The sequence below is a fragment of the Sphaeramia orbicularis genome, chromosome 1 (assembly GCF_902148855.1).
Source record: "Sphaeramia orbicularis chromosome 1, fSphaOr1.1, whole genome shotgun sequence".
Taxonomy (NCBI): Eukaryota; Metazoa; Chordata; class Actinopteri; order Kurtiformes; family Apogonidae; genus Sphaeramia; species Sphaeramia orbicularis.
In genome coordinates, this window is record NC_043957.1 from 51,287,404 (window position 1) to 51,302,215 (window position 14,812).

The 14,812-nt window shown below is 39.4% G+C and overlaps 1 protein-coding gene across 9 annotated transcripts in view; it reads right to left on the reverse strand.

Moving 5' to 3' along the window:
• lrba (LPS-responsive vesicle trafficking, beach and anchor containing) overlaps positions 1-14,812 on the reverse strand; it is a 300,517-nt gene that overhangs the window by 89,249 nt on the left and 196,456 nt on the right. The window lies entirely within an intron of this gene.

Consider the following 14,812-nt stretch of genomic DNA (forward strand, 5'->3'; position numbering starts at 1 on the left):
AAAATATTCAAATGCAAGCTAGCAAGCTAGGCCTAGTGTTAAGTTAAAGGAGCTCATTAAAGGCAGGGGACGGCGGAGAGGACCAGCTGAGGCCCTTAGCCGAGGACAGCCTCTCCCTCTCCATCTCTCTGAGGAATAAGACCTGCCTGCATCACAGACTCACTTCAAAGTCTCTGGAGTTCAATTAAATGTGGATTAGTGGCTTGGAGAAGCTGGCTGGGGCTGCATCCACCCGCCTCCTATCTTCCTTAACAGGGACTGGAGATGACTATACCAGTCACCATCAGCCTGTAGCCAACCGCAGAGTCAAGACAGTGCCGCACAGGCAAAACAAAAACATATTTAATCATAAAAAACACTACAATGTCTGTAGGAGGCTGGGGCCCATCAGCCAAAAAGTACCCAAATAGATTACAATTGTGATAAATGGAGCCAAAGCATTTCAATCATGGCATTTATTTCCTGATCTGTATTAAATGCTTAAATTTTTAATAAAAAAAGGTTAAAAATGAACACTTTTTTTTTTTTTACTTCCTATGGTGGCTGACATCAGCAGTGTTGAGCTATTTAACTATATTTCTCTGTGGCAGATTGGTAAGGTTCTCTGAATCAAATAGTTTTTGTGACGTGAATCTGTTAAATACCGTTGAAGTGTTCACACAAGAAAAGACAAGACAATTTCCTGAGCATTTCCGAAGTTCATAACACAGCGGTACGTTCTGCTACAATGAACATGAAAAGACACTGCCACACAAAGACACATACTACACTTAATAGCAACATATTCAGATACACTTCAAAATGCTGTTAAAATATACTAATTATTGGTACCCTTACAACAGAACCACACTGGTCTTTCCCAATACCCGACTGAATGTAGATGAACCACAGGATATTGTGTGTTTAATTAGTTAATATTTATAACTGACCAACAGCCCTGCTTAATTCCAGTGTAAAGAGCTGAAAGATAAACACTAGTTGATCTTTTCAAGATTTGGTTTAGGTTATTTGTATCTTTATTTGATTATGAACAAAAGAGGAGCAATTGGACAAAACAGAAGGACAATGCGGTGAAGGTCACCTTGACCGGGAGTTGAACCAGAGATGCTGCAGTTCATGTTCAGTACAACCAACCACTCCGCCACTAGGATGATTAAAATAATAGTAATCCATAATAATTTGATATTCAAAATGTCTAATTTTAAATCAGGTCTCCATTTTATATTTGATACCCTTAAAATTCTTGCAAATATATATTCTTCATGTTGTGTTTAATTATAAAACACTTAATTTTTTACCATCATTTTCTGTTCCCTTTAAAGCAGTGATGTCAAAAACCTAAGCAAAGTGTTTCCTTTCCAGCCGCTGTGAACATTCTATATGCTTTTAATCTTTCAGAAATGCCTTCCTCCTGTTGTCTGCTCAAAAAATGAAATTCCTGTTTTCAGGTGTGTGACAATTGACTGCTGCAGAGTAACCTTTCACCTTCAAATGGTAGCAGTTGACTTATTTCATCCCCAGGAGTACATTCACAGACCTCCCGATGGGTGTCAAGAAGACACCCAGGGCTGAAGTGATGAAGTTGCAGTCGCTGATTACTCAGATAGATATGACAGTAGCTGAGGCAGCCAGATATCATATTTTTCCCTGCACCAATGAATCTCCTGGAATTGCTGTAAATAGTACTCTATGTTCCTGGGATCATTGTCCCTATCGGCGTCGGCCTTTCCCTTGCAGATGAAAAAGCTGAGTGGGTGACAAGCATCGTGACAAACTATCCGTGCTGTAATGCTCGAGCTGTTCTGACCACGTCTGGACAAATTACAATGGGGTGGAAGTTATTGTCCGAGCTGGAGTTATGGTTGCACCAGTTTCTTCTGTGATAGATAGTAACACTGGAGTTAAGCTCTAAGAGATAGTCATGTTACAGCAGCACTTCAATGCGGAATGTCTGCTGCTAACACTCTCACAATCAAAACAAAATCAATATACATGGTTTTAGACAATGTTGTGAAGTATAATTTATATAAGATTTAGCGACTTATTTTCATGTTATGTCATTTCATTGGAATGAAATAGGCACAGGTAGCATTGGCTAATGTAATGTTGCATGCTACCCAAATATTAGATGAACTGACTGGTAAGATAGTTTTTAACATTACATTACTATTCGCATTAGCCTAGCGGAGGTATATTCACTGGAAAACCCCATTTAAATACAAAGTATTTGTACTTTGTTGCTTCCCAAAATCTGATAATACTATATTACTCTATACATATTTGCATTTCCCACAAAGAGGATATGGCACCACTGACCAAATGAAACGTGCCATTACATTGAATAAAACTATGGATTTCTCTGAATGAAAGTCCACAAATCAACAAAATATAATAAAGGCCTGTTTGTGTCTAGATAATTCCATACAGAAATGACGCATTGTGCTGCCTTTCAAAAAAAGACAGTTCATACCACTGTTGTTTCTATGTTCAGCAAAACAAAGGTTTTACTACTTAATAAAACAGGCAAATTCATTTTAAAATTAAACCTAAAGACCCTGAGCGGAGGTTAGATTTCAAATATGGAATATCAAACATAACACAGCTTATATGTCAGCATGATTTGTGGAGTCTAAATCACAGTTTTATTGATATTTTGTCTCAAGTGGAACAACATCCGTGATTTCAGGCCTGGTGCGTCTCGAGATCAATTTTGGAGCATCATGCGAGAGGACACGGCCCAACCGAAAACAAAGGATCTGGCCTTGATTGCACCGGTTTCTCTGTGTGTCTCCCTCTCCCTCCTCTTTCAACCTGTTTGTGCAGTGGGGCTGCTGCTCATTTCTGAAGCACTGTCGTTTGTCTTTGTCAGATGCCCAAAAGACTGCGGAATGAAGAGGGACACATGAAGAGGGACCGGGTGACTGTGGCTACGGTGTGTAACACCACACACACACACATACACACACAAAACTGTCACTGCTGAATCTCGCAGACGGTCCTTGCCAGTGAACCCTCTCCATCGCCCTTTCCTTCCCAAACCTTTACCACCTACATTCTCTTTAGAAACATGGGTAAAGTCTGGCGGAGGAACACGGTGACACAGATGAAATTTAATTGAAACTGCATTGAATCAAGACAGAGTTAAGGGAGCAACAGCCCGACCATCAGCGGCGTGGTTCAAGATAGATGAGGCTCTCAACTGCCTCCGCCGTCGGGCAGACTGAGTGGGTGTGTGTTTTTGGGCTGATAAGACCCTTGAGTTGAAGAGGACAGAAGCCCCTGCCAATTACCAAAAAAGTAAATTCTTCTTTGTGAGCAATGTGACAATTGAAAAAAAGTCAGATTGTAACTTCATACATAAATAAACCCTTACAACCTTACACAAGTGATATATGCATATTCGGCTATTCAGTTTAATGTGCTCTGCATCTTTGAAAGAAAATGAGGTGATTGAAGTTCAATTTGTTGCCTGTTATTAAGTATTTCCGCATGGCTGCCTCAGTTAAAGGATAATGGATGAGGGATTTATTATTACCTTTTGGTCAAATGAAGTGGTGTGGGAGATAAGGTGATGAAATTAATGAGCGGGAGGAAGAGAGGTGATCCATCAACATCAAAACAGAGACCAGGGACAAGCAGTATTGCAAGGACTTGATAGAATTCATACAAAAAAAAAAAAAACCTGTGGACTTATCAGCATGTTAGAGTTTCTTATTGCTTTTCATTTCACAAAAGCTGTCCACCTCCCATCCCTCCACCCCCACCCAGGCATTCGCAGCATGACTTTTATGTACAGATCTCCAGGACTTCTACAAATTAAATAAGACTTGCCTAATTTGTATTCAGAATCCACGAACGCAGAGTTAAACGCCGCATAGCTACATCAGAGCGACACTGTTTGTGACTCCTCCGCACTTGACTGACCACAGAATCAAGCCATCGACAATAACCATAGTTTCAGTGGACCGAGACGCCGGCAGCGCTTTTACTGCAGTGGCAAATGAGAAAGAAAGCACAGACAAATACAAGCTGACATTTACTGTAAAGGCTTTTGTGATACTGTCTTCTGATGCATCCACGAAAATACTAAAGCTATTTTTTTTGTTTAATATACAAAAAAATATCCCTGTTCCTTCAAAGGGCTGTACAGGGGTGTCCATAAAGTCTCTGTACAATTTAACCAATTTATTAAAAAAGCAAATGAATAGACAAAACTCTGGAAATTATTATAAAATGTAAAGCAGATATTGAAGGTTTTTTTTGCCTTGTTTAATACACGTCTGCATGGGCACCATTATGCCGCGTTTCCACTACCGGCTCAACTCGAGTCGAAATTTTTGCATTCCCATTACAAAAAAGAACCTGGAATCTGGTACCCGGTGCTAGATTTTTGGTATCACTTCCGCCGAGGTTCCAAGACTGGGGAACAGATACTAAAGCGTGACGTGTAAACACTGCAGACCACTGATTGGTCAGAGAGTTGTCTCTTTGACCCACCGTTTTACAAAAAACAGATGCAGAAGTTGACAGTAAATATAGCGGTAGGTTAAACCACATGATGACTGCCTGCAAAACTACACCATGATCAGTTGAGGAGATTCAGTCTTTGGTGGCTGAAATAAAAATTCAGCATGATCTTGACGAGACAACATGCAACGAGCGAGTTTATCAGCAACTCTCTGAGCAGACGACATGGAAGTAACACGCCGCATCACTATGACATCCACGTACTCTTAAGTTGGTAGTATCCTGTAATGGAAACGGTCTCCAGGAATAGTACCTGGTACCCGAGTCGAGTTGAGTCGGTTCCATGTAGTGGAAACGTGGCATTAGTTGCATGAAGCACATCAAGACAGTACAGGATTTCTTGCCATGCTGGCTGTATCACAGACTCATCAATGGTGTCAATGGCATCAGTGATCTTTGGCTTCAAGTCGTTGATTTCCCGTATCTTTGTTCAATACACGATATCTTTAACATAACGCCATAGAAAAAAATCCAGGGCAGTGATATCTGGTGAATGAGTTGTCCAGGGGATTGGGCCATCCCTTCCAATCCAAATAGAAATGTTTGATTTAGGAACTCACCAACATGCCCTCCCCAATGTGGTGAGTATGCGATTTTGTTTCAATAAGCCACGATACACATTGCGCCTTTTCTTGAGGAGTAGGCATTTTTTTAGGGGTTTATTTAACAGGACCTATTTCATCAACAGGGTACCTGAAATACACAAATGCAATTTGATTAAGAACTTTGATAACCATTGAGTACATAGAACAAATCTGATTAACATATCGCACCAACTGCTTTTGTACTAATTTTTTGTTTTTTTAAATTGTAAAGACACTTTGTGGACACCCTGTATATACAAAGGCATGACATGTGGCCACAGTGAACCATCTATGACCATGTTCAGAATCCAGGGAAAGGAGACCAAATCCAATAAACCAGATCTGAATATTCTGGCTTTATAAAAATGACAACAGGAAAAATCACATGAAGTTGGATCTTGGGCCACTTTCATATCAGATTCAGGGCCTATTTTTTGCAACATGACCTCAGATTCAACAGAAACACTGGAATTATCATGACTTCCACATTGTTGTCGATGAACATTACTCCTAATTCTGAACTGGCAGGTGTCGTTTTCTCTTCATCTACAATATCACTCGGCGATATAAACTTATAAATGAAACTGCAAATGCTTCCTTCAGTGACCTCTGTGTTGACTTGTATGATTCCATGCTGCATGTGATGACTTTGTTCTTATTTTTGTGCCTAGACCATGAACAGCCAAACCATAAAACAATGCCAAACAATGAGACTGTGAACTTACAATTAACATATCAAAGAGGCAAAATAAGTCCTATCCACACTAGTTGTTTGACTACAATTTTTATATGTCTGAGGAACAGAAGAAGAACACAGGAAAATAAAGGTAAGGTTACAAAAGCAAAACTCTTATCAGTATAGAATTATTTTGGCAGCAGGAATGACAATGTCTAGAAACAGAAACCAGTTTGATTATTTAAATCTGCACCATTACTCACTCAGTTTCTGAAGATATAGATGATCAGAACATCATCCAAAGCAAGACCTCTGGACACGTTAACACCATATAAAAAAGAAGCTATTTAAGTTATCTGCTAAAAGTTACCTTTTTCTATTTTTAAAAACAGCAATAGGCATTGTATTGTATTATCTGTTTTTGCCAGTCTCATGCAGTGTTCTTTACCCATGTTCTTGTTCCCTTACTCCCCCTCCGCCTTAACCCCTCTGTTCCACACTGGTAAACAAGGCCTTGTCACCCCCATCATTAAATGAGTTCATCGGACTAATGAGCAAGCAAAGAGCCCCTGACACACTAACAAGGGTCTGTTGGCTTCCTGAGCCTGTGGACCAATCAGGACCCTCATCGCCATTGACACAAAGCCTCCCCGAGCCCTCTGGAGCCAATTAAGACAGATTTTGTTTTGGGAGATTGAGTGATAGCCAGAAAAAAAAGGTAGAGGAGAGAGAGCATGAAGCAACGAGGGTACTTTAGATGCAGTACAGGACAAAAAGAGATGCCTCAACATGTAAAAATATGACATGAAAGAGGTATCAAATGGAGGAATCACATGTATAAGGTGCTTAAGTGTTGGGGAAATAGACATGTCATTTCTAACAAAACAGTTCACCATCATTTGGAATCATGTGACTCAAACACAGTGAAGCCACATGACTCTGCTTTCACACTCCAGTGGTTATCGTGTAGCCTCTGTGACAGCAGGACCTTCTGTTATCCACCTTAACTGGCAACTAATGTGCTGTAAGACTGAGAAACTATGGGATAAAAAAAGTGGATATAAGTGCAACCTGGTCACTAACAAAAAAATTGCAACATGGACATGAACAATATCTCTGTTTAGCCTAAGTATGTATCATCCTACAAACCCATATTTTGAGTTTTATTTATTCTTTATTCATTTATTTATTTTTTGGATAATATACTTTTTCAGTCTTAAACCAAGCCCTAGTATTTCTCTCTACTCCATACCAAGGGCTATCAGTGCTTAATTAAAGCATAAATGTGTGGTAATTCTGGGAAATCATATGAAATGTGTTATAAACAACTAACAACACTGATGCCAAAAGTGTGAGATCAGTGCAAAATATATGCTGATATATATGAACCATCTTAAAATGTTCATGTGACACACATTTCCAGTTCAGAAATGTTGAGATTCTACCTGATCGTGTCCATGGTTTGCAGAAATGGACAACAGCAACATTTGATGATCCACCTTACTGTGTTTAAAGGAAACTACAGAATAAAACATTCAGTACAAGATGCAGTGTAAGGAGGCACCACCATCTGTATTCACCAATGACTGATGGGTAATATTGTTCTACCATTATGTAACTAATTCAAGATGTAATCACTAGTCACACATAAAGGTACATTTGCCTCGAGGGAAGTAAAACAAACTACGAGGCCCAAAAAAAATAAACACAACTAAGAAGCTGCGAGTGTGAATTAAAGCAAAATAAACAAGCCCAGCTTGCAGTGACTGTGAGGTTATGAAGCCTAAAGGCTCAAAGCATTCAGTCCCAAACGTTACCCAGTAAGAGTCTGCACTCCCCAAAGAGAGTCCCCTTTGAAAGGGGCTTCGGGGCCACTTAGTCTGAATTTAGCCTAATAAGGATTAAACCCTTTTCTGTCCCTTTTCACTGTTTGCTAACAGGTTAGTCTTTTCTATTTTCCTTTCCTTGGGTGCTTAGCCTTTTTGAAGTGGGAACAAAAAAAAGATCTTGTATGGATTTAGGGAAATGCTGCAGTGGTCTTCGGGTTAATTGGTAGAGAAGTGAGGAGTTCAGTGCATTAACTCATTAAATATTCAGCCTCTGGGTATAGAGGCTATAGGGCAAAAGCCGCAGAAAAGCCCTAATTCATAGAGTAATAAGATAGCAAAGCCACTAGACAAAACAATAATGGTCACAGTTAAAGAAATACACAAACATAATATTAAACAGGAATAAAAAATTATAGGACATGTACAAGACATGTCTCAAGTGTTATAAACGCATAAGCATTATATTTTAGGAAAATTATAGCGGGAGTGCATTCTGAAATGTCAACAGATAAAAAATAAGGTGGCATAGTTAACTATAGACGACTGGGGGAAGTTTCATAAAAACAGACTTGGCTAAGGCATAGATCTAATCAACTGTTACACAAAGTTGTTTGTTTTTCAGTGTTTTAAGTAGGAATTAGCTTGGGTAAATTAAGGCAATTTATACCAAAAAAAAAAACAAAGTGTGATTGTGCCAGGCCACACAGCTCAGTTCACTGCAGAAGAAAACTTAAGTCTGAGTCAAAAGTTTAATAGATACAAGACATTTTCCTGATGAAACTCAGAGTATTGGTTATTTTTGAAAAGCATATTATCTCGTCATTTGTTGCTCCACAGTATTATCTAAAAAAGTAGAACCTATGTTTTTACCTTTTGCCAGTTAATATAATGGTGGCCATCATGGCAATATGTCAGTCTTGCTTCTAACTTACACTGGGAATAGGATTGCTATCACCTCAGACTTAAAACAACCAGATTTTACATTAATGAAACTGTTGCATTAGAATAATACAAAAGCAAACTGACACCAGTCTAGAACACTTTTACAAAACTGTCCCTTAAGCTGTCATCACAGCTTAGGTTGAGGTTACAAAGACCAGCCTTGGTTGCACAAAGGTAATGGGAAACAAAGGATGGGTAAGACTAAATGGAAGAAATACAACAGACTTCACAAACTGGGAATATTCTGACTCTTTCTCACTGCCTTCGCATTCAATTAATGCAGAAGGTATTGAGTTTTTATATTTTAACTTGATGCTAGACAATACATGAAGAAGACTTATGTATAGATTCAAGAACAACTGAACTTGTTTTTTTTTTTTTTTCATAAAGCACCTACAGCCATACGTAGGGCCTTCAAGATATTGCAGAGCACCTGTTGAGATGGGAAAGAATGACTTTAAATACCCTCCTTGATTCGCCATGCTCATCAGTAAACACTTGCACACCAGGAATAGGAGAAAAGGAATGTATATGCTTTTCACTGAAATTCAGAAAATCAAGGAGACAGGCCACAGCCACCTCTGAAGCACCAGAGCTGTTTAAGACTCTGTGCTATTGGCCGTCCACTCCCCTATAAGCTGCCATGGCAAACATCAGACAGGTTAAGATCGCTGACCGGCTCCTATCGCATTCTCCCCGCTTTCCTTCAATCTCCCATTTTGCCATTTAGTGATGGATAGGCTTTTTTTGGGGTTTGTGCGAAGCTTCGTTGAAGTAAATTCTTTTCTAATCCGGCTATTGTCACCAGCTTAAGTGGGTGTGGGGTGAAAAGTACACCCATCTTGGAGAATTCAGGGCTGGTTGTCCTAGGGATGGTTAAGCAAAAGGAGACGGGAAAGAAAAGAGCATTGAATTTAAAAAAAAAAAAAAAACGGCCTGTGAGTACTTTTGAGAATTTGAAGGTGACTCAATTGCAGCTATGGATTTATCGGTGACAAGTGCTTCGAGAGTTACAACTGTAACAGGGTGACAGAATTGGAAGACATCTTGGATACTCAAGATGTAGAGTTTATTTTCAAGAAGATACCCAGGTGATTTTTTATTTGAAGTAAATCAGACAGAAATGTGTACAAATTCTCTAAAAATTCTGACATTAATAGCTGTACATCAGGAACACCTTTATGAGCCCACTTTTTTTTTTTCATAATTTCAACAAAATCTTCAAATATTACTAATTATGGTCATTTTGAGCCACCACAAATGTTGATCCTGACTGTAAATGTAGATTCACAGATGATGCATTTTACTCTGCCAACTCCATATACATATTCAGCTTCACTACAGAGAACACTTTCACTAAAGTAAAGAAGTCTGTCTTATTTTGATGACAAGCATCAAGCTTTTATATGGGTTTGTTGGGTTTACGGAAAAGATGTCAAGGGTTGATTTAATACAAAGTGGCGATGAACATAATTTATTGACATGTAATTTTCCAAAACACTCCCCAAATCTTCTACAGTCAGGATGTGGACTCCAGTCTGCGATGGATTTTACATGTCTGTCACCCACACCAAATACCCCCTACGCAATAAAGGCTAAAACCTGGATGAACTACTTTCCTTTAAACAAAATCCAGATGTTTATTATGTCTCCAGTAAAATGTAGGTATACAGGAAAATTATTTCTGAGTGTTGCAAGAAGCTGGCATCACTATTTAATGATTTTTTTCTGATTTGATAATATGGTATTAAGTAGTGCTGTCAAATGATTAAAATATGTAATCAGACTAATCACAGGGTTGCAGTGGATTAATTTCAATTAATCACAATTAAATATTCATTTTTATTCTATATTAATTGTGTTTCATTTTGCATGTGCAAACAGACTCAAGAAAGAAGGGAATATATATGCACTTAACTTGTTTGTCGCAAGCTGGTCAACGCATTAGCCGAAGTGCTAGCAGAATCCCAGACTAACATATGCTTTGTGTTAATGTGGTATTTTAAGCTGGAAGTGCTTCGGTAAAAAGAAAACTCCTTCCTGCAGAGTGTGTATAATACTTTGTCGGTCGACTGTTCCGTCTGTTTTTTTGTCCTCATATTTCCATCCAGAGGGCCAACGTGCTATTTAGCATCTTCCATCTTTATGGGTTGGTTCTGCTGCTTCTGCTGGATCAAATACCCATTTGCGCATGTGCAACGGTAACTACTTGGACAAACTGCCCAAAATGCATTGCCAGAGATGTTCAGAGTCATTCTGCGCTGCAGATAGGTTAATTTCGTTAAAATTTTTAATCGGATTAATCATGATGATGGATTAATCTGTGATAACATGTGCATTTTGACAGCCCTAGTGTTAAGATAATAACCAGAGACAAGTATTTTGTTTCTTTAAGCCTTTTCTTCTATAGTCTTTGTACTGCAGTGAAAGCCTTGTTGTGCTGATGTCTGCAATAAGGGGGTCTTGGATGAGTAAGTAATCTGCAGCGTGTCCCTATGGATGTGCCATTTCAACCAGACTGAATGGATCATTAACCATAATGGCAATGGAAGCATCAGAATCCAACACTAACATTCTGCTCTTTGGTACATGACATGTCTTTAGACTGGGAACATATCAGCGCAATCAGCTTAGATGGTAGAAATACTCATGGTTTCTTCTAACAAATTCTAACCAGTATTAAGCCCCTGTCCAGTCATTGTGCCTTTTAAATTGTTCCTTCCATATGAAAGGAAGCCCAGCAACACAGATCTTGATTCTAAGTCTATGACATATGGATCTAGTTTTATCATCCAAAATGCAGCACAAACGTTTCTGACAAACCAAACCGCATTTACAATTCCAATTTCCAATATGCCCGGCTGGACATCGATCTTTCAATTGGAGCCTGGCGTCTCCCTGACCTCAGCTGAATAACAGAGCTTGTGTGAACAGCAGGTACACAGGTGCTGATTGTAATATCAGTAGCCTACCAGGCAGACTGGCATCCATAAACAGGCCTATCCATCAGGCTGCTGTGTTGCATTTGACACATGTGTCAGAGGCAGACGAAGGGAATAAATGATGGAGAGAGGGGGATCAATCAAACGGAGGGAGGGGAGGCACCTGCCCCCCTGACTGGCCGAGTCAAACCCAGAGATGGAGCATGATGGAGGGGCTAGGCTCAGGTGCAAATAGTTGCCGGCTGCTCTTTGTCTGGAGGTGTTTGGTTAAGTGTTAGCCAGGTCTGTGCCACAGTGGTGTGTGGCTGTGTTGAGGTCCAAAGTCAGGTCACAAATGGAAAGTGCAGGCATGTTTATTTGCAAAAGGAGACGAGCTTGTGTGGCTCTGTGATTGTGTGTATGTGTGAAGTGCAACTGGGGGGGAGACATTAGTCATCATTAGGTGGCCAGATGACACCGTGTCTAATGGTTCTTTATGTGATTACCAATGTGGCAATTGTCTTTCTCCAAACTGTCCTACCTGGTTACCATTCTCTGCAAAGATTCATCAGCCTGTCACAAGAGCTTAGATCTGCTTAAAAGATAAAATATAATTTAACACTGGGTTGAAACAATAAAGCTAAGACAAAGTCGAATCGAAGTTGAGCAAAATCCAGGTTTAAAATTAAGCAAAGCTCTGCTACACAATTAAAAACGAACCCAAATTTACTGAACTTTTGTCAGGTCTGTATGGCAGAGGAGAGGCAGGAAGGTAATATTGCTTTATTTCCTAGCTACATTTTTTTTTTTTTATATTCTCTTAGTGGTTCACCCAAGAAGTTCTATTTTTTCCATCTTTGAGGAAAAACTTAATAATTGAGTAACAAGACTTGGATATATATGCTTGTGTACTTACATTAAAACTGTATTGGTTGCCCATGTCTGTCATAAACAGCCTGTACGTACACTAATCTCAATGTAGACAAACTGGCATGAAAATATTTGTTTTCTTTAAAATTTTTCAGTGCTTTTTTTCTAATTTTCTATGACAGCAACAGTGTGCATTTAATAGCTACCATTAGCTTCAAAGTGGAGTTAGCTAAAGTCAACAAATGACCAGCTTTAGCTTAACACAAACCAACACAAATTTACATGAGAACACAAACATGTCAATATGCAGAACCTTTAAGAACACCTCTGTTGTACAAATAAAAACTAACATGATACTATAAATATTAGCTAGTTAGAGTACTCACGACGACTCTTCAGGAAAGCTCTAATGTCTCCTTTGAGAAAAACTTTTTGGCTGAATTAAGTGATGGGGCAAAAATAATAGAAGATGAAATTCAATAAACAATAGTGTGGTATTGGAAGTAAAACAAAGACTTTTCAAGCCATGTTTCTGAGTTGAACCAATATCTTGAGTTGGTCCCTTATCTTTTTTAAAGGAGGTTGATTGTTTTGTTCAATCGATGTGAAAAAAAAAACAAAAAACAAAAAAACTCATTTTTAAAACAAGACCTCCTCTGGGGTAAATTCAACCTAAAAAATGGATCATACTTTGACTTGTGGTTTATAATTTTTGTGCAGAAACACATTTAGTCTTGGTTTGCATTTAAAACTAAATCAGGGTTGACATGGAATTCTAATTTTAAGGCTGATTTAAAGTTTGTTGCATCATAAATTCATGTTTCGCTAAGATTTGAAGAGGTTTAAAAATGGATCCATGTTGGTACCACCAAGGCAGTTCAGATGAAGCTTAAACTAATATAAAGAAAGAAAGATGTTACTTGGGTCTGAATGTCAAAGTTTGACAAAGGCCAGACAAACAGAGGATCATGAATAAATGAGTATGTTATAAGCAAGAGAAGAAACGAGGATCTCAGGTTCTCAAAAAGCTTTGAAACCCATCATTAACAAGTCTTTCTCCAATGTTCTTAAAACACTGCACATATGGTGGTGAGGGGACTGACCTCATCGCTACAGAATGAGTTCATCATCGCCGATTTAACCTCACTCAAACAACTGGAGTGAAATATGAGACATTATATCACAATCATCACTGTGGTGTGAGACACAGAAGGAAGAGAAAACAAAAATGTGTATTCACTTTGTTTGAGGAGAACCAGGAGATAAAGAACAGTAGAAAAGGTAACATGTCTTTACTGGTCTACTGGGAAACAGCAATACACTTTAGGAAGCTTAAACCCTTTATTTAGCCTTATCTCCTCTAATTGTCTTAAATCATTCTTAATTATTTGCACATGTCTTTGAGTTGAACAGCTCCCAAAGCCTTGGACAGGGACTGGACAAAAGAACAGGAGGTGAAGTGAGGAAGCCGTATGATAATAATTGGGTTTCTTGATGACTGGATGAGCCAGAGTGGGCCACATGGGATCGATGCTTAAGATTAAACTGACCCTGAACGCCAAGGACTTGAAAAGGGGAAACTCGTCTGTGATGATAACGCGTCTTGAACGGAAACATTTTATGTCCTCCAGGTGCTGTAATTGCTGTACCTGTAGAGGAGGGAGGACAGTTAAAGAGTGAAGGAAAAACGGCGTAAGAAAGAGGAAGAAGGTCATCCCAACCCATCACTCTGCTAGTTGTGGTCTGGGCTGAGCAATTTATTGACCATCTCAGGATGCACTCTGTCAGAGTGGACGTGGAGAGCAGAGGGAATGGATGGTGAAATGGCATAAAGGAGAGACGGGAGGAGGGAACGAGGACAGGACGGAGACCAAAATGAATGAGTGCTAGCGAGGGGATCGGTTTCCTTGGGCTCATTGATAATGACATACCTGCTTGGGCTGTCCGTTAGTTCTATAGCACACACTACTTAGGCTCTAACTGGAAAATCAATAGGCTCCTCTCTGAGAGACCTCTTGCTGCCATGGCTCTTAGTGATTGGCAGCTGCAGCCGAAGGTCGTCCCTGGCGACCATGAGAGTTTGGCGGACCAAGCAGTTAAGGGGGAGGGGTGAAGTCCCAGTGGTTTCACACTTTAGGGAGAGCTTAAGAATATGGGACTGGTCACTACATAACACCAGGGTGGTTTTCTTTGACTGAGTGACCATCCATTCAGCCACTCTAGCTAACCCCAGGTAGCCGTCACCGCCCTGCTAATTAGAGTTACCAATGTCTTTTCAATGGAGGTTTTATCATAGCGTGCACCAATGTTGGACACCGACCTTTAGAAAAAACAATTAGTGGTATCATACTCATCTACGTGACCTAAAAAGTTTTTGGAAGCACAGTGTGAGTGATCCTACTTCCAGACTCTAGAAATGGTAGGGTGAAGAAAATTAAACTGGCGGGGTAAATTAAAACAGTG